The sequence below is a fragment of the Poecilia reticulata genome, chromosome 11 (genome assembly GCF_904066995.2).
Source record: "Poecilia reticulata chromosome 11, P_reticulata-male-v2, whole genome shotgun sequence".
In the NCBI taxonomy this organism is placed as follows: domain Eukaryota; kingdom Metazoa; phylum Chordata; class Actinopteri; order Cyprinodontiformes; family Poeciliidae; genus Poecilia; species Poecilia reticulata.
This window is the reverse complement of record NC_088840.1, coordinates 14,781,293-14,794,769: the sequence shown is the minus strand read 5'-3', so window position 1 is coordinate 14,794,769 and position 13,477 is coordinate 14,781,293. Positions and strand designations below refer to the sequence as shown.

The following is a 13,477-nucleotide window of genomic DNA, read 5'->3' as shown; positions in this document are numbered from 1 at the left end:
GAATTCTGAAGTAAAAACATAAATTATTAGATTTTTTTTTTTTTATTAAAAAATTGACAGTCCTGCATCACAGGAAATATGACCGAATAGCAGCAGCTTCCACAGGTTGGTAACATTATTGACATCTTGCCTTATGGAAATGCAGCTTTGCAACAGTGGGATTCATAAGAACCCATATGCAACTCTTTGGGAACGTCAGTCTCCCTCATAGATCTCAAAATGCATTGAAAGACTAGTCAACTTATACTTTTTCGTTATCTGTAATAATTTCAAGAAAATGGTTTCTGAAGGCTTAGCTGCTTTAAGGAAGTGAAAGCTGACTGACTGCAGACAGAAACTTTGCTGAAATCACTAGAAATGTTGATGTGGTCTGTTCCAGAAAAAGAAAATTGAGCCTTATCTTGGATCAGGAATGTGAAGCAATTGGTCAATAGACACAAGTCACAAATTACAGGTGTATTTCATGCAATGAAGGTTTGTTGTGCAAAACAGCACTAAATGTCCAACATTTGGATGCTTGTTTGACTTGCAATTTCATAATGCCAAGAACAACTGTTTAATTCAAGAAAAAGCCCATTTTTGATAATTTTTTAAATTATACTTGTTCTATATTTTTCTTTTTTTTCCCTTTTGTATTACTTAATTTTATAAATTCCTTTTCTATATGTTCCTATAAATTAAATTTTTTATTCTAAAATAGTTTTAAAAAAATAGTTTATTACAAATTAATTAAAACTTACAATTGTGTCCACTGTGTAAAACAGAAGTGACATGTTGCTCGTGTGAGGTTGCTTGTGTGTTCTTCACAAGCAACCTCTCTAACACAGACAGAGTGCGTGTGTATGTGTGTGTGTGTAAAAAGGTTACGTAAAAATAGTAACGCCCTCTACAAATATTCCTGTTCATTTGTCATGTACCAAGCAGTCAAGTCAACAGGAGTGAATCAAGTTTTAAAAGTTAAAAGTTATTACGGGGTTCACAGTGGGGCCCCAGGAAGTCACCAACATACGTCAGGAAGAACAGTGATTGTGACAGCTTCCTGCTGGCGGCACAGGTGCTCGCATCCAAAGATCCACACTGATGCACGAACACTTGGCCAGACCACTGTATGCCCCCTCCCTGACACACCTGAGATACATAATGGCACACATTAGGATGCACATGCACGCACACATGGAAAGTACAGGGGCTCACACCGCCCCACCAGCTGTCCCTCAGAGTGTCCAAGAGAGGACAAAGAACACTGAGACAAGAGGAACAAGAAGGAATGAGTGCATAGATTATGGGTGTGTGTGCACGCATGCATGTGTGTGTGCGTGCGTGGGGGTGTGTGTGTGTGGGGGGGTGTGTGAGAGTGTGTCAGAACGTGGCTCACTTCCAACTTTTTGCACTGCCCTTAACCCAAATAATGTTTCATTATCTTAGTTTAACCTTCACCAAAAGAGCTGATACTTTGCCAGCACAAACTCCAAAGTACATTATAGAGATTTTATAAAATAGAGTAGTTCACAGGATCTGATACGAAAGGTATAGGATGAGTATTTAAATCTTAAAGAAGTGTGACATGCATTCCTATTCACTTCACATAGGTTGATACTTTGCTTCTTTTTTTGTTGCAGAAATCAGCTGTGTGAAGGCAAAAAAATTTGTTTTCTTCTTATCAGATCACAGCATCTTCTTCTATATGTTCTAAATCTTCTGTGTTTTCTTCAATACATGTTGGTCTATCACATAAAATTAAAAAAGTTGCAAAATGTGGTAAAGTATGTATAAGTTCTCGCATTATGCACCTTTAAGAAAGTTCATTCTGGCAGCTTATGATCTGAAAAACAAACAGATACATTTCCAAGCTTTAATATGGAAATCATTTACTGAAACAGAACCTTAGATGCTCCTGGTGACTGCAGGTTATGTCAGCGCCAAGCCCTGTCAGCCACATGACACTATAAAATGTTGTTTCTCTTCTACTGTTAAAAAGAAGAAGAAAAATCTGGCATCAGTTATATAAGTAAGGTCGGAAGGTCAGAGCTGCTCGCACCGTGAGGCCACACCCTGCAACGCTGTTAACATTCCATAGTGACTTACACCATCACGCAACAGGCCGAAGACACAGCAGGAGCCACACACACCTGCCTCAAGGTAAAAACTCAACTCTGTTTCAGAGATTTAATACACTAAAGATCAACATCTTGAACATTACGTGATAGTCCTTTCTTCTAGAGTGAAAGCAACTTGACAAATGATCGATTTAATCTTGAGCAAGATGATTCCTTAGAGTAGAGGCTGTTCTACGGAGACTACCTCCACCCCCAATAAAGTTACCATTAATTGGTACTAGCCGTATTTAATTAAAAGCAAATCTGCATAAACTTTGTTCACTTTGAAGCCCTGAAAACAAATGTAACAATGCAACTGTTATGATAAACTTTGATTGCTGCATTTTCTTGGAGCAGCTGCTGTCAAAAACTGAGGAGGTTGGATAAAATGCCACTATTATTATTATTATTATTATTATTATTATTATTATTATTATTATTATTATTATTATTATTATTATTATATGCTTCATGGAATACCATTTCAAAATGATTAGACATTTAATAAGGTAAACTAAACATTACAAAAGTCTGTATTAAACTTGTAAAATATAACAGAGGTAAATGCAAAAATAATAATAATAAAAAAAAACTGGTAACAAAATCAAATATTAAATCATGACAAAAAAAATAGTTAATGTCCACAAAGTTGAAATTCCTCAACTTGAAGACATGTAAAAACCTGCTTCTAAAGAGTTTTTTGAATGAAATTGATATCCAAAAAATGCAAAATGACAAAACATGAAGTCAGGAGGTAAATCTAGAAATAAAGCAGCTTTCTTAATTATAAGTCTGGATTTGGTTAGAATTCAAAATCTGCTATTTTTTAATCAAATGAAGCACAGAACACACAAAAAATGAAAGAATAATTGTTTTAACAGTAAGGAATACCAATCCTTTAGGCCACAACAGACATAAAAACTTATCAAGTCAATAATTTAGGTTGGATTTGAATTGAAGGTTGATGCTAAATTCAGTTAAGTAACGCTGTATTCCACCTTCATATCACTTCCACAGTCCATAGTACAGCTCAACAGTCCCAACAACATCACAGCATCCATGCACACAGCTCACACACCTGTGCTGCAACAGCTACTGCTGTCTGTCAGACAAACATGAAGGCAGAGAGACATCTACCTGTTCTGGAGGAGAAACGCTCAGCCATCACCGCGCACAGCTGTCAACTGTTTGTTTAAGAACATTCAGCAAAGGTGCTTTTTAAACTGCATGAAATCCAGCAAAAAGAAAGAAAAGCCCCTATAGTGAGTGTAAGTGGTGATGAGATGAACTGAAGGGTAACATTCCCTCCTGTGATTGGCAGGAATGTCAGGCAAGGAAGATGGGAGGGAAGACATTTCCACTTTCTTAGTATTCAAGTCTAAGAATGAAAATCTGCTACCTATACAAAAATATCCAAATACTACATCCAGCACTAAAACATTTGAAATTATTTAAGCAATAACCCTCAAAAAAACTCCGTCTTCCTCCTTGCCAATTACACAGAAAATGGTATCTGCTGGACTCCCATTGAACAATCCCTCTCAGCATGGAGAACAGTGTATTTCTGAGTTTTTAGATGTCCACTGTAGCAGAAATAAGTGGTGCAACAAGCATTGGTTTGTAAGGTTTATGACGTAATTTTACTTCAGTCAAAGCACAACTAATGAATGACAGCGCCTTACACCTAATTTACCCTGCTTGCACAGGACCGGAGAGAAGACGCCTGGAGTGTAAATCTGGGGTTGGTGTGGCTAGCTCACAGAGATCAGTGAAAGAAAACTGATTTTGGATTTAATGGAGCTTCTGTCATCTGTATCCCTCATCAGTTGCTAAACTGATGAAACTACCGATGCTTTTTTCTTGTTTACACTGAAGGTGAAACTGATGTTGGAGGTGCAGAAACCGCCCACATATATCGCAAAATTCTGCTGATTGTTAGTGAACATTGCACAGTTGATCACAATGCTGTGGTTGAGCAGGTGAGCAGCAGGGAAAAATAGACTTAGCAACTAATAAGAGTGCAATAGTACCAGGGTTTTTCTTCCAAACTTGGTTAGTAAGATTTTTCTAACTTGCTGCGATCCAGAGATATTCAAACCGTCTTGGGAATTAAGCAGGGCAATCTTGGTTTAAAAAAGGCATATATCCCTAAAAAAAGGACATAAAGTCTTTTTTTTATTGATTGCTTTAAATTCTGCCTTAGGATATATCCATAACATTTGAACAGGCAATACAGAAAGTAAATACCAAATTTTAAACAAAGCTGCTGCAAGAACTCTAAATGAGGGCGCTAATTCTGCAGTGACTGGTAATGTTGAAAAAAGATGCATGCATAAGTGAGCACTGACACAAATATACACGCAAAGGGTAATCTAAGGTCAGGGAGTTCTGAGTGCATTCCCTTCTGACATATACTGTACCAGAGCCCTTTCTAACGCTCAACATGAGTTCTGTGCACACACACAGATGCACACAGGAGTGCCCCAAGTGCCTATACATGATTAAAGGACTGAAAGTGGGGCAGGCGCACAGTTGTTGCTCTCTGAAAATGGTGCAACTTCTTTTAACCCAGCCTGACTCAACACACACACACACACACAGATGCATTGTCACACCCAATCAGATCTTAGACTACCAAGTGCGCGTGGGAACATGCACAAAAGTGCAGGCCAACAACCTGCATAGCATCTAGCAAATAGCTGAGTAATGGAGCAAGAAGTAATGGAGCAAGAAGAAGAAGAAGAAGAATATAAGCACAAGGAGCAATGATGACTTTTTTTCCTTCTGGTCATCTTAAGGTTGCAGATTACAAAGAAAAGTGGACATAATCATTTCTATTGCAGCCTTGTCTGTAATAAAAAAAGACTATCTACGTGTCTTTATGTGTTTTATGCAATATTCTACTAAAAACTGGTTCGATTTGACCTAAGGGAACAATGACTAAAGAACACCCAAGGGAATTAAAGTGCTTCATGAAACCTGAACTGATATTACTTGGACTGCTGTTAAAACACATTCACAAAAGGCTGCATACATTAACTGAAAGATAGAATGGACATTAGTGTGAGATAAATGTTATAAGCATGACTACATCACGTTTTTATGAGATTTTGTTAGGGCATTTGACTTATGACCTATACACCGTTCATAAAAAACAGCAGCTGCAAATTCTGTAAAAGCTTCAAGTAGTTCATGATTCACCATACATACTGTTAAATAAAACCTTAAAATTACTATTTTATCATTTCAATGACTAAAAGAAGCATTTTTAGCACAACTTTGTAGGTCTAGGTCCTACTCAAATGTTACATAAAGGAAGATCAGACATTAAAATATTTAGGCAGATTAAGTTAAATCTGAGTCATGCACAAATATCAAAAATCAAGCAGAGATTTTTCTCATGACTCATCACAGCTTTCATCCCAAAGAAAAGGCAGATCTACTAGAAGTATTCTGGATTTGCAAGATTTTCCAAATGATTAATTTTGTGAGATATCCGTGCACACATTGTTCCTTCTAAACATAATAATCCCTTCAAAGTTGTTCATATTTTGTCCCCTTATAACCACAAACTTTAATGTATTTCATTAGGATTTATGAGATTAAAAGAGTACTGATGAGTAACATGAAGAGGAAGGAAAATTTGTACATTTATTAAGTCACCGTTACTCTGAAGTTACCTAATCTCTACATAGCATTAACTTGGGTATAATTTTCTCCCAGGATAAATCCAGTTGTTCTGTAAAACAACAAGGATGAGAAAATTGTAGAGAAGCTTAAAACAGGCTTAGGTTGTAAAAAATATTCTATGCTTTGAACATCTATAGAGAGAAATGTTTAAGTCATCATTTTAAATTGGAGAAAAGGCTGTCCACCTAAGCCGATATGATCAAAGTACAACCATTAGTTTAATGGTTGTCCTTTAAAGTAATGGTTCAGAAAATCACAACAAAGAAGCTATTATTGAAAGATGGCCATAAGAAGTGTTAAATAGGAAAAACTCTTGAGTGTGGAAGAAAGCCAACACTGCTGGTTGTCACTGTAGACATACAGTGACACATGGAAGTGGCAGCATCATGATGCTTTTCTTGAAAAGAAACAGGGAGATAAAGCAGTGAAGATTTAAAAAGCTTAATTAGTCCTAATACAAAAGCATTGCTGGAAGAAAACCTGCTAGAGGCTGGAAAATACTTGGGGCTGGCCCTGGGGTTCACCTCCAAGCAAGACAATGTCCTCAAATATGACACAACAGCTTCAGTGGTTTAAATAAAAGCATATTCATGTGTGAAAATGATCCAGTTAAAGTTGTGAGCTGAGAATCTAAGCTTGAGACATGTTCCAAGGAAATATGGACGTAGAAATCAGGCATATATGGCAAAATAACTTGATATTCAATTGCACTGAAATGACTCCACAAAGAGTTGACAAAGGGGGTCTAGTTAAAATTACATGGTATTTTTTTTATTACAAAATGTAGATAGCAAAACAGTCTGGTCTATCCCATAATATCCCAGTAAAAAAAAAAAAATCCTGAAATGTGTGATTGTAAATTGACGAAATGTGAAAAAGTCCATGGAGGTATTCATCTTTTTACAACCCTCTGATATGAAGTAGTTTGAACTAATAGGAAAGAAAAAATACAAATACCTTATGCTATCCGAACAGCATTTTGTCAAATCAGGTCTTTTCCGCCACATGGGGCTTCCAGGAAGAAAAAAAACAACAACAAAAACATATAAATGAGTAAAATAGCACAAGCTTATGGTCCTTACGAGGCATTATGAAACTGTGCCTGGGTTTTAAAAGATTAGAAGTAAACAACAACATCATAAATCTCACAAATCTCTTTTTTCCCAAAACCCCAGCACGGAGGACTGTGTAGTATTTGTATTATTCGGCCATAATCATGTGCTGAGGGAGAGAGGGTTCAAACAGAAACCTACAAATCCAGCAGCAGATTCTTAGCAGCCTTTTGCAATGTTTCTCGAAATTAGATCACACGCAGGGGAACGGGGGACGTTGTGATTTGGGAACTACGGGAGGAATTTCGCAACAAGGAATCCTTGAACTTGTGGGTATTTCCAGTTTTAGATCGATGATTGTGTGGAAAACGGATGCTTCTATTTCCACATAACTATCAAAAAATAAACAGAAAAGAAATTATGCAAAGTTACAAACTATACCTTTTTAGGAGAAGCTGTTATGAAATGCAGCTAGTGGGCAGATCATTTTGATAAAGCCTACATTAGTTGCAGGTCACCAGATAGGAGTTGTACTTGTACATGTGCAACATCAATGTCAGTACCTGTAATTCTACTCACCTTTCTTCAATACTAATCTCATCAATAATTGTCATTTTCTGAGAAACATTCAGGGTCAAGACAAGGCTGCAGGACTTTTACTGAGTATATAAGCCTTTTAGTGTTCCTGAAGTCTGTATTTGCACAACTGTCAATATATTGACGTCACCCAGACAACCGAATGTAAACACAAGCAGTCAGCAGTAATAACCACAGCACATGACAGCATCTGCAGATAAAAACTTTGTAGCCTTAGTAACCGGTGCTACTTCCAATCATAAATACACAGCCATATCCAGTGCCGCATGCCTCGAGCTCATGGACAGCACATGCGATGCTGTACAGTTACTTGGGTATCCAAAGCCATTATTGTGAGACATTACATGTGTGTGATGCAAATAATGAGAAGCTGTTGTGAAAACGGAGCTGAATCATGGGCAGGAGAATCCGGTTGAAATCTGGCTTTAGCTTAAAATAGCTCTTACTCACTTTCTGAGAGATTTTTTTTTTCAGTGCAAACATATCAGCTTTAAAAGCTTGACAAATCAACTTAGTTCTAGTTTTTGTGTTTAATGGTCACTTTGTACAGGGGGAATTTTATGGAGGCTGCCGTTTCACAAATAAACCTCAGAAAGTTCCGCTGTTTGGTTTCCTCTGGAGGAAACCACCCTGATGTGCCCGTCTACCATTACCTGTAAAGAGATCCGATTCACAATTATATTATGTTACTCTTTATTAAAGGGGTAATTGTATTATGTTAAATTGACTTTAGAATGTTATTCCTTCATCAAAAACATATCTGGAGTGTTGCCTAGATTCCTTTATGCATGTTTAAGAAATCTTTTAATCTCCCGTGGCAACCGTTCAGCTGTGCAAACTGTCTGGTGGATCTAGCACCACCTTCGAGACGCAGCTCCTCCTTCCTCGGAGCTGCAGTTTCCCAGTCGTCACAGAGCAGCCCTCCCTCGCCACCATCCCACTGACCTCATTTTGCCAGCCACTTCTCAGTTCAACACTGGTAAAAATGTTACTAAGGGTTACTAGAAGAGCCATGTTGTGATGACTTCCTGAATGCAGAGTTTCAGAAAGAGCATGAGTTTTTAAAGAGACAAGGCGCAATTTCAATGAGTTAAATTGCAAAGTCAAGTTGTATTTAAGTCATATCTGATATACATAGCATTTTTATGACAACTGAAGTTAACATAGTTGCTTGATTCTGCTAAAATGGCACATGTGGCCGAAAACCACATAATACTGAGAAGTTCCACTACAGTTTTTCATAAATGCTTATAATCTGTAAAGGATTATAAGCATTTTTAATCCTTAACAGGAATTTTCAGTTCATTCAACATTTTAATGGGACACATCATTTTTACCAAAGAACATAAAGCACATTTTCTGTCTTTAATATTCTGGATTCTGAATAATATGACTCATGAAAACTTCCAGGTCTGAAAGTCAAGAAATCTGGAAGTCAGTATGTGCTGGAAAAACCCTGGTCTGTGCATTTCTGGTCAAGCAAATAGAAAGCCATCTTAATAATCAGTGGTACAAGTTACATAGAATAGTGTACGTGTTTCTGCAAACATATGAGCACAAACATTTGACCCTTAGCTTTTTTTTTTCATTCCTCAAATCTTTTATTTACATACAAACAACAAGACCTACCTGAAAGACCAAAATGCACACCTAACTTTTAAGGTTTGTGGATGGAGCTGTTTTAACACAGACTCTAATCAAATGGAAAGATTTCCTATAGCTGCTTAAACTATTTAACAAAATTGATCTCATCCATTCCCCAAAAACTTCAGCCACATCCTCCCACCCATTTTCTAAACAGCACCTTATTTTCAACTCATTCACCTCCTCATTTCTCATTATGAACCTTTTCTTCTCTTCATGAGTTTAGTTAGAAACAGGATAGAATAATCAGAAAGCACTTCAGTCTAGTCTGAAGAGTTTCAATGTTTATCCTGTGAGATTTCAGCGAAATACATCTAATTTTTGTTTGTTCAACCCCTCTTATTCTTCTCAAATTGCATCTCTTATCTCATGTTCCAATGTTTATTCAGTCAGTCCTGCTGTCTTTTATTACAGACTGAGAGAAGTACTGAGATAGTATGAGATTCTTATAATATAAAAATCTAAAATAAAAAAGTATTAAGGTTTGTTGCATGGTGTACCCTGATACAGTGTGGAAAAATAAGTATTTGAGTCATGATTCATTTGTTTTCTAAGCAATGGGATATGGTTACCTGCTTTCAGTCAGCTGATCGGCAGCATGAAGCAACAGGTTGATGCTATCTATGCTATTTCTGTAGTTTCACATTTAAAAAGGATTTGAAACTGAATTTATGGTATGACAGATATTTCAGCTGTTTTGGAACAGAAAGTATTACCAGTAACTGAACCACAGTCGCAGCGTTTGAAAGACAGAATGAATAACCGCTTTCAGTTGCCTTCAAAGCTTCCTGACACAAAATTCCCCAGATGAAACTCTTAAGCCAAACTACTAAGATTGAATGCATACAATATTTTACAACACTGGGTTGCATTAGCAAAGTTTAATTCCATCAAAATGGAAAAATGAGTGTGTGACAAATAGGCTGCTCCAGCTAAACCTGTTAGCTTTAAAGCACAGTAATGTGGCACCAGCCTGTTTTTTTAGTTAGTATGACAGCAGCAACTTTCCAAGGATTATTTCTTAACACAGTGCAAAAGATGCTTTAGAAAAATTATGGAAAGCACAAAAAAATTAAACAGGTAACACCTGAGGTCAAGTCTGGTTAGTATGCCTGCAAGGCCATTGATCATTTCTAAAAACATCACAACAAAAAAAAATCACATTATGACATCACATTTAAAAGGGAAAATAACTTGTACATCATTTTCTCTACACGCAATTCAACTACTTGTTTATAACAATTCCTTAAATGAACGCAAGAGAAAAACAATTAAGATTCATATCAACCATTTCCTACTGGACTTGTAAACCAAAGGAGATGCCTTTTACATATATGGATGTGCGTGTTTGTGGCATTCTTGTAGCTGTTTCCTTTTTGGTTTCCTTATCAAAATAGTGGAACCTCTTAGTGCGTCAAGATAAAATTCCTGTTTCCCTCTGTGATGATATTCCAAACCCAGGTAGAAAATACTTGCTATGGCTGATAGAGATCTGACATCTGGGAAGTCAGAAACTTTGCATAAGAGCAATTAAGGTTAGGGAATGTAGAAAGAGCAGAGCTATTTTGATCTGCAGAGGATGCCCAGTAATTTCCTATTAGGTCAACTTTCTTCTCCCACTGAAGGTATTTCCCCTGGGCAAGCCCCTGCAGACAGATGTTTACATTGGCTAAAAAGTTGAACCAAACATTTCTGGTTAATGATGATGGAAACTTTGGCTACATTGTTTTGTCCATTTGTCATGTTTGAATATTTTAACATTAAATAAATGTGCATGAACACATTTCATGACTTTCTATTGCGCCAAATGCGAAAAATATCTATCAAAAGATGCACGTTTGGAAGTGCAAAACTACTTTGAATTTCTTAAAAAAATAATAATAAAATATTCCATAATGAGGAACATATATGAATTAAATTATTTTAAGGTGTGTTGTAGTAGAGGTTTCCAGTCACAGAAGGCCACAAAGAGCCTCGTAACAAGAATCTCATCTATTTTAGCAGTAGCTAAAACCCCAGGACTGGCATGCTTCAAATGCATTTTTACAGATATAAAAGTTGGCAAAAATAAAACTAAATCTACATTCTTTGTCAGATTACGCATAAAAATGCCAAGCATTCAAATTCAAATAGGATCTCTGGAAGGATACAGAATACTGGTATTGGAGGCAGTGTGTGTCACACACAAAAGACACATTTTAGTTCCCAGTGACAGGCTGTTGGAGTTATAAAACCCATTTTGGTTACATTCCGTAAAGAAATGCAGTCCGACTAGACTCTAATAATGTAATAACAATCAATTTTCCTTGAAATCCTAGGCTGTCAATGAACATCCTCATTTGCTAGTTTTTAAATTTAGATCTGTGTTTGATCACAGCTCTCTGACTTTCCCAGCCAAATCCTGATGCTTAAATGCTGTGGGTTCGCTGCATATTCAGCAGAAAGGCCAGACAGACAGAAATGTCTCCCGAAAGCTTGACAGCTAACTTTCTACTACAACAAAGCATCCAGCCAAATGAGGTTGATCTACAGCCGTCTGGTCAGCCATCCAGTAAGGATTCTGAATGGGCCAAGCCACAAGTACAGGCCAAATAGAAATCCATACAGAGACAGAATGACTGACTTGAAAATCCTCAGCAATCCAGCCTTGCATCCTTCTCCTTGTCCTGTTCAGACCACACCACAGGTATGTCGGAGAAGGAATATTTCAGCCTTGGAGACGCTGGCCTGAATAATGTTGGTTCTGGTTGCATCGACTTGCCCGAACCCGTCTCCATGTGCTGAACTATTTACCCTGACTATAGTGGATCTTTTTTATTACATTCCTTTGAATTGCAAGTAAAAGAGTAGGCCCCGAAATAGATTGGAGTCTGTGGCACAAAATAGATGCCACATCAGAAGGATCAATGAAATGAGATCTGGAAGGCGATTACCCTGGTTAAGTCACCATGTGTTGAAATCAACATCCTAAGGAGTAAACAGTAGTAATGGAAAGGAATGTTTATAGCCAAGAACAACACTGGTGAAGGGTGGGTTTTTGGTATTCCAGGGATTGTTTCTATCACTGGTCATTTTCCTGTTTTTGAAATTCCTCTCCTTCAATGCATATCCTTCTGGCTCAAACATAAGTCATTGTTGATGCCCACACACCCACTTTGAAGCTGAGGCTCTGAGGGTTTTACTCGCTTCCAACAAGTGGAATCAAAGTACCATGAAAAACAAACATAGTTATTTTTAATTTAAAGTCTTACGCAGTTTCCAAAGTCGCATAGTTTTATCAGCTAGTCTGACATGGTTTATTGTGGTCATTTTCTCTACATTAGTGGTTCCTCAATACCCCCGTCCTGCATGTTTTAGATGTCTATCCTTCCTTCTAAAAACCTGACTTAAATGAAAGGGTAATGAACAGGCTTCTGTTGCATTTGGTGGCTGCAGAGGAGGTCATGCAACAAACTGAATCAGATGTGCTGGAACAGAAACACATCTAAAAACATGCAGGGTAGGGATACTTGGGGGCCAGGTTTGGGAATCACTGTTGTCGATGATAAACACTAAAGACAAACAGCCCACCTCTCTTACAACCTTACTCACCGGCTCTGAGGCAATACAGCCACCACCATCGTTGCATAAATCACTAAAAATCAAAGATCAACTTTATCCGCCATTCAACTCTTTTGCAGACAAAACAAATCAGACAGGACTTGGAGAGGTAAGGCGTAGAGAAGGTCGCTGTCACTGTTGAGGCATTATATTCCCTGGACTTCAGCCAAATTCAGCTTCTAACAGTGACTTCCCAGGCATATAGACAACTGCATATCAAGTAGGAAAGACAAGCAGCCATTACAAAGCCAAAGGCTACACTTGGCTGAGCAAAGTCCAGACTTCTCTTTTTCACATGGTTATTGAGCCATGAAGCAGTTTATCGACCCAACAGTATAACACCAGTGTGCAGGTTGGTGATGCTGGGACAGTCACAGAATACATACCCATTTCATAAGTATTTATATAACTTAAGCCCATGCAGCGTAATGCACACACACACACACTTATCAGCAAATACTCCAAAGTGTGGAAAAATAAGAGTGATACATAAGCTGCAAACATTGATTTTTCTTTTCTACCACGCTCATAGAAATGACATCTTGTGCATTTCTTAAATTCTTATAGTAAAGTACCTTTTGCTACATTTCATCAAAATTCAGGACGGTACACTAAGCAATATAAAAAACATGATAAAACACAACAGAATGTTCTTTAACAAAATACAAAAAGCTCTCATTGATCCCCTTTAAAGGCAGCACACAGCGTGAGTGTGTCCCTTCTCTTGTGTGCAAGCATGTGTACTCAGTGCACTCGTGAATAGGGGAGGATGAAAGGAAAAGCTGAAAAGGTCTGAGC

At 37.5% G+C, this 13,477-nt stretch overlaps 1 protein-coding gene across 4 annotated transcripts in view; it reads right to left on the bottom strand.

Moving 5' to 3' along the window:
* atxn1a (ataxin 1a) overlaps positions 1-13,477 on the bottom strand; it is a 113,914-nt gene that overhangs the window by 93,026 nt on the left and 7,411 nt on the right. Inside the window, exon 2 of one of the 4 annotated variants that reach the window (XM_081612242.1) lies at positions 6,744-6,797. The exons of the other annotated variants lie outside the window; for them this stretch is intronic. The gene's annotated coding sequence lies outside the window, so the exon portion shown is untranslated. The remainder of the gene's footprint in view (positions 1-6,743; positions 6,798-13,477) is intronic. 4 annotated transcript variants of the gene reach the window in all.